Source organism: Tachyglossus aculeatus, chromosome 20 (genome assembly GCF_015852505.1).
Source record: "Tachyglossus aculeatus isolate mTacAcu1 chromosome 20, mTacAcu1.pri, whole genome shotgun sequence".
Lineage (NCBI taxonomy): Eukaryota > Metazoa > Chordata > Mammalia > Monotremata > Tachyglossidae > Tachyglossus > Tachyglossus aculeatus.
Genome location: NC_052085.1, coordinates 841,192 through 860,298, shown reverse-complemented (window position 1 = coordinate 860,298; position 19,107 = coordinate 841,192).

Sequence of the window (19,107 nt, the reverse complement as noted above, 5' to 3'; positions counted from 1 at the left end):
GACTGTGTTTTCAAGGAGACACAGAGCCTGTTTTATATGGCAAAGACAGCCGAGCCAAATCACATGGGCGTGATCAGAAATTCTTTATCGCCTTGTTCTCTTGGATTTTTTTTCTTAAAGTGTTGCATCTGTGCACAAAACCAAGGATGGAAACAATGTTTCTGCCTGTCTGCCAGGAAGCTTGTCTAGGGAGCTGCTGTTTACCCCGATGTACTCTTCTTCTTCCCACCCCATATTTTCTCTTGTTTCAAAAACACGCTTACAGCAACACAGATTACTCAATCTATAGTATTTATTGTATGGCTAATAAGTGCAGAGCACTGTGCTAAGCCCCCACTAAACTGTAAGCTCGTTGTGGGCAGGGAATGTGTCTGTTATATTGTACTCTCCCAAGTGTTTCATATTGTGCTTTGCACACAGTAAGCACTCAATAAATATGATTGACTGACTGACTAAGCACTTGGAAGAGGAGAGGAGAGTTAGTAGATGTGATGATCCCTGCTCTCGAGCACCTTCCAGTCCATCCACTGGGGAATGTCAGACTCTCCCAAGAGACTTTCCTCTCCACTCCTGTCCCCTCTGCTTCCCTCACCCCCCAACTCCAGTTCCCCAGATAGCACCAAAACACAAAGCCATTGGCAAAGCCCCAGAGCTGCCAGCAGTGAAAATACCATGCTTGCTGTCTTGGTTACATTCACCCAAATCAGCTTCTTCTGGGCCCTGGGGTGAACGCCGCGGTGAGTTTGAGGGTTTGGTGGTTTAAAGATTGGATGTTCATCTGCTTAGGGACATGAAAAGGAAAAGTCAAAAACATGGTACAGGGACCATAGACTCTGACTTGTTTCAATTTCTGCTTCTCACAGGACCTTTGAAAACTTCCCCAGCCAAGGCCTCCTCACCTTGCCTCAACAGCCAGAAGGTCTTTGGGGACGTTTCTTATCACTGAGGTATTTATTTACTGCTCACTCTAGGCCAAGTGCAAGAGAATCAGATTGGAGGCAGTTTCTATAGAACAGGAACCTTATCCCCATTCTACAGCTGAGGAATCAGGTCCAGAGATGTTAAGTATTTTATCCAAGGTCACACAGCAGGCCAGAGGCAGAGCCAGGACTGGAACCCAGGTCTCTGGACTCACAATTCTGTGCTAGGTCCACTACGCTGTGCTGCACCTCAATCTGAGGGGCCTGAGGGGAATATTTTTGTTTTCCATTGTTCTGCTCTTTCCCTCCCTCATCTCTTGTTGTCTCTATTTATTGCCGACTTGTACTTCCCAAGAGCTTAGTACAGTGCTCTGCACACAGCAAGCACTCAATAAATATGATTGATTGAATGAATGAATGAGTTACCTACTAGACAAGCAGATTGGGGTGGTATGATGTCACCCAGCGGCGGTGTCCTCTTCCAGCAAGTTTGGTTCATTTATCCAAGGAAAGTGGGGATCACAACGGTGAACTCCCCGAATCTTTGCTGGCCGGACCATTACCTGGCCCCATCTGAGGAAAAGAGGCTGCTTTTCCCCACTGTCCTGGAGGTGGTTCCTGAGAAGGACCTTTCTGCCACGTTCTGTGCCTGGGTAACAAGACCTCACCACCTCCCGCAAGCTCACTGCATGAGTGAGAAATTTGCCGTCTGGGAGCTCCACTGGGAGGGGAAAGTGATTGGCGGTGTGTGTGACCGTTCTCGGTATTGTAACAATAATAATGGTATTTGTTAAGCTCTTATTATGTGCCGAGCACCATTCTAAGCACTGGGATAGATCCGAGGCTATCAGACTGTCCCATGTGGGGCTCACAGTCTTCATCCCCCTTTAACAGATGAGATACCTGAGGCACAGAGAAGTTAAGCAACTTGCCCAAAGTCATACAGCTGACAAGTGGAGGATCCGGGACTAGAACCCACGACCTCTGACTCCCAAGCCCGTGCTCTTTCCACTAAGCCAGGTTGGCATCGTTCACTTCACGGAGGTTTCACAGATTCACTGTCCCGGCGAGATCTCCTCCGCCAGGTGTCTTGCCCAACTCTCACTTTTCCCGGCTCTGCCAGGACGCAGGCTCTCACCGTGTGGTGCGGACGGAGGCTGCTGGGGACTCCGGAAAAGTTCGCCCGACAGCACACGTCCATTTGGGCACAGCGTGCCACCTTCACGGAAGAGACGGTTAGTGGGCATGTGGACGGTGCATTCACAGGGCAAGCGTAACTGTGCAGTCCCTAGGACATGGAACCCCTGTGTTCTTGGAGGACTGGGTTTAAGACGCTTGTAGAACCTGAAGAAAACTGGGTGGGAAATCCTTCTCGTGGTCATTATTCACGTTTGTGCAGTCTGTTTCATGCTCATTATCATTCCCTTCTCTAGTCTCAACAAACCAAATGACCTATTGGTCTGCAGACGCAGGCACGCACACACACACACAAACACACACACTCCTTTTACTTAGGAGTTTGCAGCCGACAATTGCTGCATGTTCACTTTTTGTGTCATCCTTCCTTGCTTTATGTAGAAGCGCCCGCTACAGTGCAGTGTATCTATTTGAAACTCAATAAATACTACTATTATTCCTACTATTATTAAGCCCCATTTCAAGGGGCCAGTGGTGAGGTTTCCTAATTCCTTTGGGAATAGACTGAGCGATGTCTAGAGTTCCTGGAAGTACTGTACCTAGCTTTCTCCCTGTGGGAAGAGACATTGCTCCACTTTAGCACTGGGGTTTTTTTATTCCTGTTCAGATGTCTACATTTTTATTTATATTGCTCCATATTTATTTGTACATTTGATTACTTAGCTATGTCATCCTGATGTATTTGAACTACTTCCTGTTCTATCCTTGTTCTTCCTCCTGCTTTCACTATCTGTAAATAATTTTTGTCTTAATAGAAGCACCTTGAGGGCAGGAAAGGTATGTCTTGCTTCTGCTGAACTCTCCCAAGTGCTTCATACTCAGTAGGCACTCTGTAAATTCCATTGATTGATAGACTGCTGGATGGAGAGACATCAGAGGGTCTGGGGGATGACCTATATGTGGATTTTCTCCTTGCTGATCTGCTTTGGTCAAATAATTCAACAGGGTCACGTCTGTTAAGTCCCGAGTAGTTACCATTGAAGCACATACATGCAAATGAGGAAATATAATAATAATAATAATGGTATTTATTAAGCACCTACTATGTGCAAAGCACTGCTCGAAGTGCTGGGGAGGTTACAAGGTGATCAGGTTGTCCCACGGGGGGCTCACAGTCTTAATCCCCATTTTACAGATGAGGTAACTGGGGCACAGAGAAGTTAAGTGACTTGCCCAAAGTCACACAGCTGACAACTGGCGGAGCCGGGATTTGAACCCCTGACCTCTGACTCCAAAGGACCTAGCACCCACACAACCGTCCACCAGAGGTTGAAACAACACCCCTGAAATGATGGGGTGAGTGTTACAGGGCGGTGGACATGGAAAATTGGTGGCGTCCCTTAGAAATAAAAATCCTTATGGCCCAAATTTCTTAGAGGGCTCATAAATGACTCGGCTTAGAGTAATTTCCCCAAAGGTAACATCATTAAATGCTGCTTACTTTTTTATGGTATTTGTTAAGTGCTTACTACATGCCAGGCACCGTACTAAGCACGCGGGTAAATACAAGTTAATCCGGTTGGACACAGTCCATATCCCACATGGGGCCCACAGTCTTAATCCCCAATTTACAGATGAGGTAACAGGCACACAGAAGTAAAGTGTCTTGCTGTGTGGCCTTGGGCAAGTCACTTATCTTTTCTATGCCTCAGTTCTACGCCTAGTATGGTGCCTGGCACATAGTAAGTGCTTAACAAATGCCATTTAAAAAAAAAAAAACAATCACAGAGCAGAAAAGTGACAGAGCTGGGATTGAAACGCAAGTCCTTCTGCCTCCCAGTCCCAAGGTCTTTCCAATAGGCTACACTGCTTTTCTTGTTGATATATGGAACACAAAAAAGATCAACTGCATGTTCTTGACTCCGAATCATAAAAAACTAAACACTCAACGTGATCCAGAGAAAATGATTTATGTGCCTTGGCTTGTCTCTAAGATGTTCATCACCATTGTCACCATCATTAGTATTGTATTGAGTACCTGTGTGCCCAGCACTATGCTAGATCTTGACACATACAAGAAAAGAAGACAAGGCCCTGCCCTAGAGAAGCTTACAACGTATAGCAACCAAATTTAAAAGATGGAGAATACAGTGCTGTCCAGGAGAAATACGTGCCATGCTTATATTCCACAGTGTCCATAAAGAGGGCAGGAAGAACAGCAGGACTAAGCTTCATGAGGGATGTCTCTATGCCAAGTTGAATGGAAACAAACTTTCAGATGAAAAGTAATAAAAAATGCCACCCACCCCAAATAAGAGGTTGTGCATTCTCATAAAGCAGTCAGTCATAGGCGCGTGCGTGCATGCATGCACGTGTGCATACTGGGAATTGCAGGCCAGAACAAGGCCCAGCTCTCTCTGCAGTTATTCACAATGCATAGCTGGAAAGCATTTCCTAAGGAGGCTCCTCACACTCCACTGATTTTCAGAAATATAACTGTGGAGATAGATGCCAGTGAAAGGAACCATGAGGTAATTTTGCCTTCTGTGGTGTGGTGACTTAATAATCTATTAAGAAATATTTTATGCTGATCCCCATATAGTTATACCATTTGTCCTTTATATTCAAATAAGATGCCACCAAGTGATGAAGTTCTCCCATCAGGCGTGGTGTAGCTGAAAAGGCCAACATGGAATTCAGAGCTACCCTGTGCAACTGTACAGCTGAGAAATATAAGGGCTAAGCAATTAACTAGCAAGCAATTGACAAGCTTGATTCTTCCCTCTCAAAGAGCAAAAGGAGAAATAATCTCCCCTTCTGGAGGACAGAGGGAGAAGGACTCTCCCCTCTCGGGGGGCAGATTTTATTTTGTTAATATGTCCTGTTTTGTTGTCTGTCTCCCCCTTCTAGACTGTGAGCCCGCTGTTGGGTAGGGACCGCCTCTATGTGTTGCCAACTTGTACTTCCCAAGCGCTTAGTACAGTGCTCTGCACACAGTAAGCGCTCAATAAATACAATTGAATGAATGAATGAAAGAAAGAACTCCCATCAATCAATCTATCAGTGGTATTTACTGACCATTTAATGTCCAGCTTCTATTAGAATGGGGAGGTGGGGAGATTTCCTCAAATCCCCCCCCCCACCCCAAAGTGTCCCCTAACCATGATTTCAACTCTGGGTGGCCGCTAGCAGAAAGCTGTCCAGTGATCATGGAAGTGGCAGGGTGGAAGCAGAGCCAGAATTTGTGCTGCCCTTTAACTTGAAAGGGGCAGTCTCTGCTTTCCCAGTGGAGGCCTTCCCAGACTGAGCCCCTTCCTTCCTCTCCCCCTCGTCCCCCTCTCCATCCCCCCCATCTTACCTCCTTCCCTTCCCCACAGCACCTGTATATATGTATATATGTTTGTACATATTTATTACTCTATTTTACTTGTACATATCTATTCTATTTATTTTATTTTGTTAGCATGTTTGATTTTGTTCTCTGTCTCCCCCTTTTAGACTGTGAGCCCACTGTTGGGTAGGGACTGTCTCTATATGTTGCCAACTTGTACTTCCCAAGCACTTAGTACAGTGCTCTGCACACAGTAAGCGCTCAATAAATACGATTGATTGATAGAGTCCAGACCTGCGGGTGCAAGCGGACTGTCCCCAGGGGAATGCCCAGCCTGGGCACGATCTTTAGGATGGAGTATTCAGTCCGGGGTTAGGGGCAGTTTAAGGAATGAAACCACTCACTCTCATCTCCCTCCAAACCAAGCCACTGGAGCCACTGGGGTCAATCCTCAAATTCAAAATGAGCCAGTCCAGCAGGATATGTAGTGAAGGTCACTGATTCTTCTGCCCAGGGGCTAGTGCTGGGGGCAACCTTGGCTTAGATGGTCGTGCTGACATTATTATTAATAATAATAATAATAATGATGGCATTTGTTAAGCGCTTACTATGTGCCAAGCACTATGTCCCAAGTCGGGACATCCCGACTCCGCCGCATGTCAGCTGTGTGATCTTGGGCAAGTCACTTAACTTCTCTGGGCCTCAGTTCCCTCATCTGTAAAATGGGGATTAAGACTGTGAGCCCCACATGGGACAACCTGATCACTCTGTGTCCTCCCCAGCGCTTAGAACAGTGCTTTGCACATAGTAAGCGCTTAACAAATGCCAATTATTATTATTATTATTATTATTCTAAGTGCTGGGGGATACAAGGTAATCAGACTGTCCCACATGGGCCTCACAATCTTAATCCCCATTTTACAGATGAGGGAACTGAGGCACAGAGAAGTGAAGTGACTTGCCCAAAGACACACAGCTGACAAGTGGCAGAGCCGGGATTTGAACCCATGACCTCTGACTCCCAAGCCCGGGGTCTTTCCACTGAACCGTGCTGCTTCTCCCTTACTTCCTCCCACCTCCGCCATTTCACACTCATTGTTGAAAATGATGACATTCTCATTCAGCCTCAGAGCATGTGCCATTTTCTGACTCTCAGTTGTTCAGGTTTGCCAGTTTGAGCCACCTTGGTTGAAAAAGCCACATCTCATTATTGCAAAAAATGATTTAGTTCCTGGTGCAAGAAGTCCTTCCTTACGAACTTAGCTAACAAACTAAGGACATCTTTTCTCAGCCTTAAAAAGAATTAAAATCCAGGCTTCTGTGATTTCCACATTCCCTGGGGAAATGTGATCGTGAAAATGTTGCTATTCCTGTAGTTTGCCAAGGAAATTCATCCCAATCATACACTGAGATGTCAGGGCTCCTTTGCTTCCCCTGGTATGAGAAAGACTGTCTCATTGCCCAGTTTGCTTTCCATTTGATCTCACACTTCCCTCCCAAAGAGCTCAAAACACTTACCAAAAGTGAAATTCTCCCCTCTTGGTAGGGGAAACATCCACAGTTAAGCACTGTAACACTCCTACGAAACAGTAATTGGCAGGTAGTTTTACAATTTCAGCCTTTATTGGGGAGAGAAATAATTATATACACTTAGTCATCTTCAATATTATTTTTAAAAGCATCATATTTTGAGATAGTCATTACTATTAATTGCTATTACTAGCTATAATGATGCTAATTATAATCATTAGCTGCTCAGACAAAGAAATTAAGGGTTCAGTAACATTTAGAACTTCTTCCACTTGAGCGTTTTCACGCACTGTATAATTTTGAAATACTGAAAATAGATTTAAACACAAGTACTTCTATATTTGTTTTCTAAAGGGTGTTGTGACGTAATGGATTATTTTGCCCTATTTAAATCGTATCTTCCAGCTGCCTCCATAACAATTACCCTAAACTGTGAAACTCGCATTAAACTGAGCTTGACAGCCTAATAAATCTTGCTGGGATTTGGGGCACAGTGATGTAGATCAATTTTGTTAGTATTGACTCGCCTGACTTCCAATCCCCTGCTCATTCCACTAAAGCGCAGATAACATATATAATCTCGTACCTTGGACTTCAAGCCCTGAGTGAGGCAGGAACTGTGTCTGATCTGATTGTATTGCATCCACCCCAGTTCTTAGCACAGTGCCTGGCACCTGGTATGTGCTTAACAAAAAATGCAATTCTACCATCTCCCTCATCACTTAGTACAGTGATCATTAGTGCTCTGCACACAGTAAGCACTCAATAAATACGATTGATGATCACCATGCTCTGGTCCTGAAGTCCGGGAACGATAGTCATTCATTCATTCATTCATTCAATCGTATTTATTGAGCGCTTACTGTGTGCAGAGCACCGTACTAAGCACTTGGGAAGTCCAAGTTGGCAACATATAGAGACGGTCCCTACCCAACAGTGGGCTCACAGTCTAGAAGGGGGAGACAGAGAACAAAACAAAACATATTAACAAAATAAAATAAGTAGAATAAACATGTACAAATAAAATAGAGTAATATAAAATAAATAGAGTAATAGTAATGAATAGTAATAATAATCATTGTGGTATTTCTTAAGCGCTTCACGCAGGTTGAGCGATGGAACCCTCTAGACTGTAAGCTCCTTGTGGGCAGGGAATGTTCTGCTCTATTATACTGTACTTTCCCAAGTGCTAGTCCTGCCCAAGATAGGCAAGGAGAAAGACTATTCCACTGAGGTTCTGAGCCAAGGGCGAAGGTGAAAGAGCAGTACTCAAACTGCACTTCACCCTCTCTCTCCCCGCATCTTTCATCAATCGCATTTATTGAGCGCTTACTATGTGCAGAGCACTGTACTAAGCGCTTGGGAAGTACAAACTGGCAACATATAGAGACAGTCCCTACCCAACAGTGGGCTCACAGTCTAAAAGGGGGAGACAGAGAACAGAACCAAACATACTAACAAAATAAAATAAATAGAATAGACATGTACAAACGTCCTTGTTCTCCTCATCCACCACCAACATTCCACCTGTCCTAGGTTTCTTAGTCTCAAAATCCAACCCAACTAGAATTCCCTGATGCTCAGGTTCTGGGAATACCTGTATTTTTCCCTCTCATTCCTTAATATTTCGATTTATTTGCCCGGAGATTGGCAGCTTGTGTGCTAGTGCCACCTATTGGTGAAAAGTAGATATAAAATTGACCCTCTCAATGAAACTAGAATCTGGTTAGAGTTGGCGCTTTGTTAGCACACGGGAAGAGGCCAGTGAAAGTTAGTTTATAAACTGCCGTGGAGGGGGGAGAAAATAACGAGATATCACCCCTTTGTCTTTTGTTTTGACTGCCCTTCCTCAACTTGAGAGACATCCATACTAAATTCTAGGACTGAGCCAGATTAGAAGGACAAGGGTGGCTTCTAACTTTGGCTGTCGCGTGGTGAATGCCATGAAGTCGGTCAATCAGTCAATATTATTTCGCTGAGAACTGTGTGCAGAGGAAATACTTGGGAGAGGTCAATTCAGTTGGTAGACTCGACCCCTGCCCTCAATGAGCTGTAATCTAATGGGGGAGACACTTGACTTCTCTGTTCCTTCATCTGTAAAATGGGATTTAAGACTGTGAGCCCCACGTGGGACAACCTCATCACCCTGTATCCCCCCAGCACTTAGAACAGTGCTTTGTGCATAGTAAGCGCTTAACAAATACCATCAATCAATCAATTGTATTTATCAATCAATCATTTATTGAGCGCTTACTGTGTGCAGAGCACTGTACCATCATTACCTTCTAGACTGTGAGCCCACTGTTGGGTAGGGACCGTCTCTATATGTTGCCAACTTGTACTTCCCAAGCGCTTATTACGGTGCTCTGCACACAGTAGGTGCTCAATAAATATGATTGAATGAATGAATTACAGTAAATTACAGGTAGGGGTTGGGGAGGGGGACACCTAAAAAGGATTGGGGTTGGAAAGATAGAAGATTTAAGGAAGCTTGGAGCTGGAGTTGGAGAGGAGGGGTGTAGATCCTGTGTCAGGAGCTTCTGATGATGATGGTGCCGATGTTGACAATGCCGGTGGTAGTGGGGTGTTACGTAGGACTCTGGAAAACTCGCACATCACGGGGGATTGTTGGAACTGGGTTTTCCACTGACTTGTCTGATTTCGGGTGCTGCCTTTGGTTTCGTTGAAAACCACTGCATTGTGAAGATAAAGCAGCTTCTTCCCAAGATTGCCTCATTGCATTTCCCAACAAATCCCAATGAGTCATCTTCCATTTGGGTCTAGTTCTGGGCTCCTTGGCTCAGAAGGGATATGGAGGTTTGAGAGAGGGACTGTGAGTGGCTGGGAGCTCCAGAGATGATTAGTGGGCTGGAGAGAAAGTGCTGGAAGCTAGGGTGGTCTGACTGGCTCGAAATCACTCCTGAGAGACATCTATTGCTTTCGGGACAGGAAATTGTTCTACTTCTGTTGGACTCTTCTGAGCTTCCAGTACAGAGCGCTACAACAAGTAGGTACACTGATTGATTGAAATTAACTCCAGACAGAAAAATCTCAGGGCAGTGGGGAGTGAAGAGGGTGAGAGTGCTGAGAAACACAAATATGGCAGGTAGCCTCAGCTGCTGGGCTCTAGTTGACTTGCAGAGCAAGGAAATTGCTGTTCAGAAGCAGAGGTTACTTGGGGTGACCCACAGCAGCTCATGTGGTGACTCCAACTTCACACCCCATCCTTTCCAGAGATCCAGGGGGGCCAATCCAGCCTTTCTGTAAGGAAAGCACTTAGTACAGTGCTCTGCACAGAGTAAGCACTCAATAAATATGATTGATTGATTGATTGAAAGGTTGAAGGAAGGGGGAGAGCATTACTTAGCTTATGTCTTTGACCTCTCAAGGTCCCCTTGAGCCCTGATAATAATAATTGTGGTGTTTGTTAAGTGCTTTTGGTTTCAAGGGGAGAGTGGTGGAGAACATCTCTAAGAGATGTGGGGGCTTCTTACAGAAGTTAAGTCTTAGCGGGTGTCTCGGAGTTGGAGACAATGCATTAAGGACCTTTGCACAAAACTGTAGAAACATTGAAGTTCTGAATCTCAATGGGTGTACGAAGCCGACGGACGCCCCAGCCCGCACCCTCCGCTCCTCTGCCACCGCTAATCTCCTCACCGTGCCTCATTCTCGCCTGTCCCACTGTCGACCCCCGGCCCACGTCATCCCCCGGGCCTGGAATGCCCTCCCTCTGCCCATCCGCCAAGCTAGCTCTCTTCCTCCCTTCAAGGCCCTAGTGAGAGCTCACCTCCTCCAGGAGGCCTTCCCAGACTGAGCCCCTCCCTTCCTCTCCCCCTCGTCCCCCTCTCCATGCCCCCCATCTTACCTCCTTCCCTTCCCTACAGCACCTGTATATATGTATATGTGTCTGTACATATTTATTACTCTATTTATTTATTTATTTATTTTGTTTTACTTGTACATATCTATTCTATTTATTTTATTTTGTTGGTATGTTTGGTTTTGTTCTCTGTCTCCCCCTTTTAAACTGTGAGCCCACTGTTGGGTAGGGACTGTCTCTAGATGTTGCCAACTTGTACTTCCCAAGCGCTTTGTACAGTGCTCTGCACACAGTAAGCGCTCAATAAATACGATTGATTGATTGATTGATTGCTTTTCTATGTGCCGGGCATTGTACTAAGTGCTGCTGGTCCCTGGCCCAGAGCATGGAGTCAGTCAGGGCGCCTCTGGGGTCTGTTCACTTGAATTCATACCCCCAAGGCTTTGATGCTTCGCCCAACCTCGAGTAATTATGTACATATCCTTATATTCTGTTGCTTCTTTTAGCAGTAGTCTGTTTTCTTGTCTACCTCCTTGTGAGCAGGGATAGTGTATACCAACTCCCAAGCACTCCTTAAGCACTCAATAAATACTACTGATCGATTGATTGACTAATTGAGCAGTAGCTCATCCGGCAGAGAAGTGGACTTCCAAAGGCTGGAAAAGCCAACTGAAAGGTTACCAGCACTGTCCCTCTGCTTTCAGGCAGACTCGTATTTAACCCTTTCTCAGAAGAGAATAATGGAAGAACTGAAAAGAAGAGGATTCCCCCTGCCCCCCATCTATTTGATTATTTTCTTTCATTGTTGGGGGATTCTCCCTTATCTTCCTTATCTCTCAATCACCCTTAGCTCAGAATCCCATTTAGGGCCATTTCCTGTAGTTAGATCCCAGTGGTGGGGAACAGCTGATCACCATCTCCCCAGCCCTCTCTGAAATGTCTCCAGGCCTGGGGAAGATCAGAAGACCAAAAGGCTGATTTGAACATAGCGAGAGGGAACCGGGCAGTAGAATAACAGAGCATAATCTTAACACAAAACCCATCTCCTTTCAGGCTCCACCTCACTCACAGGCAGGAGCTCAAGGACAGTAGCCTCATTTCACATTCAAAGGCCGGCAGGGACACACTCACCTATGCCTATTTATAGAGCTATTCAGACCCCAGAATGACCTGTTCCATTGGTCTGCTCTTCTCCTGTGTTTCTCCGACCTTTCCAAATCAATCAATCAGTGGTACTTATTGAATACTTACTTTACACAGAGCACTGTACTAAGAACTTGAGTGAGTACTATACAGTAGGTAGCCCTCAAGGAGCTCACAGCTTACAGTAGTAGTTCTCAGGTTAATTCTCACCCTTATGCCTTGCCTATCTCTGGCTCGTCATTGGGCTTTCTGCCTCCTTTCCCAGTTCTGAGGCCTGGAATGAATGCCGTCCCCACTGAGGCCCTAAGATGCTGAGGGGTTGAGGGCTGGGGTCTAGCGCATCACTTTTCCTGCCCAAAGAACTTCCCTGACTAGATAGTATACCGTTGGTCCTAATCAGCTTGTTAACTAGAAGCTGGAGTGGGAGAGGGGAGACCAGGCTTCGGCAGGACAGGAGGCTGAGAGGTGGGGGTGGAGAGAAGGCCTAACTACTCCCCTGGGGCCACTTTTCCAAGGTGGCAAGGCTTGGCCAGCCTCCCCTATAGTGCCCGTTGCAGGTTCAGTACACCCCTCCTTGGGCAAACCATTACCTCTCTCCAGACACAGCGGCTCCTGGCTTGTTGAGATCCCCTCTCCAAGGAAGAACGGAGCTTGGTGGTACCCACTTCCATGGCTCCAGATCTGGGACCCATCCCCAGTTACCCTTTACCCCAGCTCTCTGCCTGGAGGCTACTGGGTCCTAGGGTCTCCCTCTGTCAGCCAGGAGTGTCACAGTGGGCAATGGTGCTGGAGGCATAGATACAAGATAATCAGATCAGACCTAATCCCTGTCCCATCCTGTCCCTTTCCCTGTCCTGTCTCTGTCCCACCACCTAATCAGTGAATCAATCAATCATATTTATTGAGCGCTTTCTATGTGCAGAGCACATAGGGAAACACAATATACCAGGGTTGATGGAGACATTCATGCACCTGTATATATGTATATATGTTTGTACATATTTGTTACTCTATTTATTTATTTATTTATTTTACTTGTACATATCTATTCTATTTATTTTATTTTGTTAGTATGTTTGGTTTTGTTCTCTGTTTCCCCCTTTTAGACTGTGAGCCCACTGTTGGGTAGGGACTGTCTCTATATGTTGCCAACTTGTACTTCCCAAGCGCTTAGTACAGTGCTCTGCACACAGTAAGCGCTCAATAAATATGATTGATGATGATGATGATGATGATTCCCCACCCACAAATAACTTACAGGCTAAAGGGGGAGACAGACATTAAAATAAATTATGGATATGTCCATAGTTCTGTGGAACTGAGGGTGGAATGAATATCGAGTGCTTTAAGAGTACAGATCCAAGTATAGACGAAGCAGAAGGGAGACAGAGTAGGGGAAAGAGAATTTAGGGTAAAGCATCTTAGAGATGTGATTTTAATAAGGCTTTGAAGGTGGGGAGTATGATGATCTGTGGTATATTTAGAGGGAGAAAGTTCCAGAGTAGAGGGAGGATGTAAGCAAGGGGCTTGGGGGTGAGCTAGACAGGATTGAGGCCCAATCAATAGGTTCGTACTAGAGGACCAAAGTGCGCAGGCTGGGTTGTAGTAGAAAATCAGTGAAGTAAGATAGAGGCGGGGAGAGCTCCTTGAGTGCTTAAAAGCTGATGGCAAGGAATTTTTGGTTTATGTGAAAGTGGAGGACAACCCCTGAAGGTTTTTGAGTTGTGGGAGACTGTTTTTTAGAAAAATGATCCAGGCAGCTGAGTGAAGTAAGGACTGGAGTGGGAAGAGACAGGAGGCAGAGAGGTCAGGACGGGGGCTGATGCAGGAATCAAGGCAGGGTATATGTGCTTGGATCAGTATAGCAGCAGATTGAATTGAGAGGAAAGAGAGAATTCTAGCAATGTTGTGAAGATAGAACCAACAGGATTTGGTGACAGATTAAATATGTAGATGGATTGAGAGAGACGAATGGATGGTAGCACCAAGGTTATGTGCTTGGAAGACAGGGAGAATGGTGGTGTTTTCTACAATAATGGGAAAGACTTGGGGGACAGAGTTTGGGTGGGAAGATGAGGAGTTCTGTTTCAGATCTATTAAATTTGAGCTGTCGGCAGGACATCCAAGTAGAGATGCCCAGAGAGCAGGAGGAAATGTGAGACTGCAGAGAAGGGGAGAGATCAGGTTTGGAGGGATATATTTGGGAATCGTCCACGTAGTGATGGCAGTTTCTTAGACTGTAAGCCCTGTGTGGGACAGTGTCTAACGTTCAAACTAATTATATCATATCTCCCCCAGTGTTTAGTATAGGGCTTAGCACATAGTAAGCACTTAATAAATATCATTACTATTATTATTAGTTGAAGCTGTGAGAGTGAATGAGTTCTCCAGTTCTCCAAGGGTATGGGTGTATATGGAGAATAAAAGGGGACTCAGAACTGAGTCTTTAGGGATTCCCACAGTTAGAAGATGGATGGCACAGGTGGAGCCCATGAAAGAGATTGAGGTGGAGCAGCCAGAGAGATATGAGGAGTACTAGGAGAGGCCAGTGTCAGTGAAGCTGAGATTACAGAAGCGGGGTGGTCCACAGTGTTGAAGACAGTTGAGAGGTTGAGAAGGATTAGGATGGAGCAGAGGCTGTTGGATTTGGCAAGAGGGAGGTGACTGGTGACCTAAAAGAGGTCATTTCCATGACATGGAGGGGGCAGAAGCCAGCCTGGAGTAGGTCAAGGAGAGTATAGGAGGAGAAGAGATAGGGAGAGTACAAAACTGCAGAAACTGGGGCCCAGAGATGTTAAGTGTCTTTCCCAAAGCCACACAACAGGCCAGTAAAAGAACTGGGATTAGAACTCAGGCTTCCTGATTCCCATTTCTAGATCTTTCCCTTAGGCCATGCTGCCTTTCTCTTTTGTGTGAACACTTCATGTATTCATTCTTCATGCATTTCTATGCTTTGACCTAAAACTTTTCTGTCTGTTGTTCAGAACATTCGAGACCTCTTTGCTGCGTCACATTCTGAAATGAAATGCTCATGTTCTTCATTCCCCTCACATCCTCCATTTGGACTCTTTTTATCACTAGTTCCAGGTTTGATTTGCTCTCTGACCCTGAATTTTCAGGGCATTGCTCATCATATTACATTTGAATTCCCTTCCTAATCCCTTCCTGTTTAATTTTATAGACAGTACCTTTATCTCCTCTCCATGCCCTTCTGCAGTCCCAGAGCTCAGAAGCTACCTCCTTAAGGAAGGGACCTTAAATTGGAGAAGGAAATCAGGGACAAGAAAATCAAAAGAAATGTCTTTAGAAACCGATCTCGCCTCAGCAGGAGCCTAGCCTGGGAGTCAGAGGCTCTGGCTTCTAATCCTGGCTCTCCCATTTGTCTGCCGTGTGATCTTGGCCAAATCACTTATTTTCTCTTTGTCTCAGTTTATCTATAAAATGGAGATTAAAGACCTGTTTTCCCTCCTAGACTGTGAACCCCGCGTGGGACAAGGACTGCGTATGACCTGATATCCTTGTCCCGCCTGGATTACTGCATCAGCCTCCTTGCTGACCTCCCAGCCTCCTGTCTCTCCCCACCCCCAGTCTATACTTCATTCTGCCACCCGGATTATTTTTCTCAAGAAACGCTCAGGACATGTCACTCCACTCCTCAAAAAACTCCAGTGGTTGCCCATCCACCTCGGCATCAAACAAAAACTCCTCACTATTGGTTTTAAAGCACTCCACCGCCTCGTCCCCTCCTAACTCACCTCACTTCTCTCCTTCTGCTATCCAGTCCGCACACTTTGCTCCTCTGGTGCTAATCTTCTCACTGTGCCTCGATCTCCCTATCTCGTCACTGACCCATAGCACATGTCCTTCCTCTGGCCTGGAACATCCTCCTTCCTCAAAGCTGACAGACAATTACTCTCCCCTCCTTCAAAGGCTTATTGAAGGCACATCTCCTCCAAGAGGCCTTCCCAGACTAAGCCCACCCTTCCTCATCTCCACTCCCTTCTCTGTTGCCCGGACCTGTTCCCTTTGCTCTTCCCCTACCCAGCCCTACAGCACTTGTGTACATAGCTGTAATTTTATTTCTTTGCATTCATGTCTGTCTCCCCTCCTCTAGAGTGTATGGTCACTGTGGGCAAAGACCAAAGAGCTTACAGTCTTAAATTATGGATGGGAAGATGGAAAAGGGGATATGTGGGGATATGTGAGTTAGTGCTTAAAGGTATGTAAGACGTGTACATAATTGCTACTGGAAGTTGTGGGAAGACATAAATGGCCTCAAAGCCCAAATGGAAGAGACTAATTTTGAACAAGTAATTTAAATGAACGATTAGGAAGGTCTCAGGTCCCTATCAAGAGACAGGTTTCTATTTTTAATGTCTGAATTATTGAAGGAAAAAGCTTTGGTTCTTAATTTGCACAGCCTCCTTCCTTCCTCAAAGTTGCAATCTGTAGCATAATCAGAACTCGTACCAGTACCTTTAAATTCCAAAGGCTAGTGGAGCCTGAAAATTTGGTTTTATTCTCAGAATGGTTGTAGAAAAGGAAAACGTCCTCCCTCTTAAGAGAAATGCCCTTTCTCAAGACATTTTCATCTCATTCTCCATGTAGTTTCCATGGTGGCCGGACAGTGATCAGTTTTTCAACTTTTTCAAAAAATGGTATTTGTTAAGCGCCTACTATGTGCTGGGCACTGTACTAAGCTCTGGGGTGGATACAAACTAGTCAGGTTGGGCACAATTTGTGTCCCACATGGGAGACTTAATCCCCATTTTACAGATGAGATACCTGAGGCACAGAGAAGTCAAGTGACTTGTCTAAGATCACAGAGCAGACAAGTGGCAGAGCCGGGATTAGAACCCAGGTCCTTCTGCGCCCAAGCTCTATCCACTAGGTCACGCTGCTTCTCAACTTGCTCTGAGAATCAGGGGTTTCCTATGGAAATGTTTGCTCTTGCTAGAAAAAGTTTTGCATTGCATCAGCGCCGCTCTATTAGACTATCCTCAGTCAATCCCTCACGGGAGAGGTCAGCTTTTTGGACAGTACACTCAAAACAGAGCATACAAGGCCTTGTGTGCAGATCAAGTCATATGGACAAGTAATTGAAAAACCACAATGATCAGAATCCTGTCCTCTGAGGAAAGAAGGCGGCATGGCCAAGTGGAAAGAACATGAGGCTGGGAGTCAGGAAACCCAGGTAATTTATTTATTGATTTATATTTAGATTAATGTCCATCTTTCCCTCTAGACTGTAACCTCACTTGGAGAAGGGAATGTGTCTGTTTACTGTTGTACTGTGCTCTCCCGAGAGCTTAGTACAGTGCTCTTCACCCAGTAAGTGCTCATTTCCTCTCCACCTCTCCATCCCCCCCATCTTACCTCCTTCCCTTCCCCACAGCACCTGTATAGATGTATATATGTTTGTACATATTTATTACTCTATTTATTTATTCTACTTATACATATCTAATCTATTTATTTTATTTTGTTAGTATGTTTGGTTTTGTTCTCTGTCTCCCCCTTTTAGACTGTGAGCCCACTGTTGGGTAGGGACTGTCTCCGTATGTTGCCAATTTGTACTTCCCAAGCGCTTAGTACAGTGCTCTGCACATAGTAAGCGCTCAATAAATACGATTGATGATGATGATGATGATGATTAAGGGCGGATCTTGGCAATGTTGTTCTGTGTCTCCCCCTTCTAGACTGTAAGCCCACTGTTGGGTAGGGACTGTCTCTATATGTTGCCAACTTGCACTTCCCAAGCGCTTAGTACAGTGCTCTGCACCCAGTAAGCGCTCAATAAATACGATTGATTGATTGATTGATTAAGTATAATTAACTGACTGACTGAATCATGTCTTCTATTTATGCTACGCTTGAGATCTCAACTGCTTACTACAGTGTTCCGCGCATAGTGGCTGCTAACTAAACACAATCGATTGACAGATGTGTTGATTCAGTAAAAGTATTATCTTATTCCATTTATTTTGTTAATGATGTGCATATAGCTATAATTCTATTTAGTCTAGCGATTTGGACACCTGTCTACATGTTTTGTTTTGTCGTCTATCTCCCCCTTCTAGACTTTGAGTCCGTTGTTGGGTAGGGACCGTCTCTATATGTTGCCGACTTGTACTTCCCAAGCGCTTAGTACAGTGCTCTGCACACAGTGAGCACTCAATAAATACGATTGAATGAATGAATGAATGGGCAGGGACAGTCTCTATTTGTGGTTGAATGGTACTTTCCAAGTGCTTAGGACAGTGTTCGGCACCCAGTAAGCGCTCAATAAATACAATCGAATGAATGAATGAATTCTGTGAGCCTCAGTTCCCTCATCTGTAAAATGGGGATGGAGACCGTGAGCCCCACATGGGACCACCTGATAACCTTTCATATAGCTCAGAGCTTAGAACGGTGCTTGAAGCGCTTAGTCCAGTGTTCTGCACACAGTAGGCACTCAATCAATACGACTGAATGAATGAATGCTTGGCACCTAGGGTTTAACAAATATCTTTATTATTACGATGATGATGATGATTACGGGAAGCAGTGTGGCTTAGTGGCAAGAGCCCGGGCTTGGGAGTCAGAGGTCGTGAGTTCTAATCTCGACTCCGCCACCTGTCAGCTGTGTGACCTTGGGCAACTCACTTCACTTCTCTGTGCCTCAGTGCCCTCATCTGGAAAATGGGGATTAAGACTGTGGGATCAAGATTGTGATTAAGATTAATGGGGATTAAGATTGTCCCATTTGGGACAACCTGATCACCTTGTATCCCCCGCCCCAGCACTTAGCACAGTGCTTTGCACCTAGTAAGTGTTTAACAAATGCCATCATTAGAGAAGCAGCGTGGCTCAGTGGAAAGAGCCCGGGTTTAGGAGTCAGAGGTCATGGGTTCTAATCCCAGCTCTGCCACCTGTCTGCTGTATGACCTTGGGCAAGTCACTTAACTTCTCTGAGACTCAGTTCCCTCACCTGTAAAATGGGGATTAAGACTGTGAGCCCCACGTGGGACAACCTGATCACCATGTATCCCCCCAGCGCTTAGAACAGTGCTCTGCACATAGTAAGCATTTAACAAATGCCATCATTATTATTATTATTATTGCCCAACAACGGGCCCAGGGTCTAGAAGGGGGAGGCAGACAAGAAAACAAAACAAGTAGACAGGTGCCCAAACCGTCAGAATAAATAGAATTCTAGTCATATAATCGAAGTTTATTTAAAA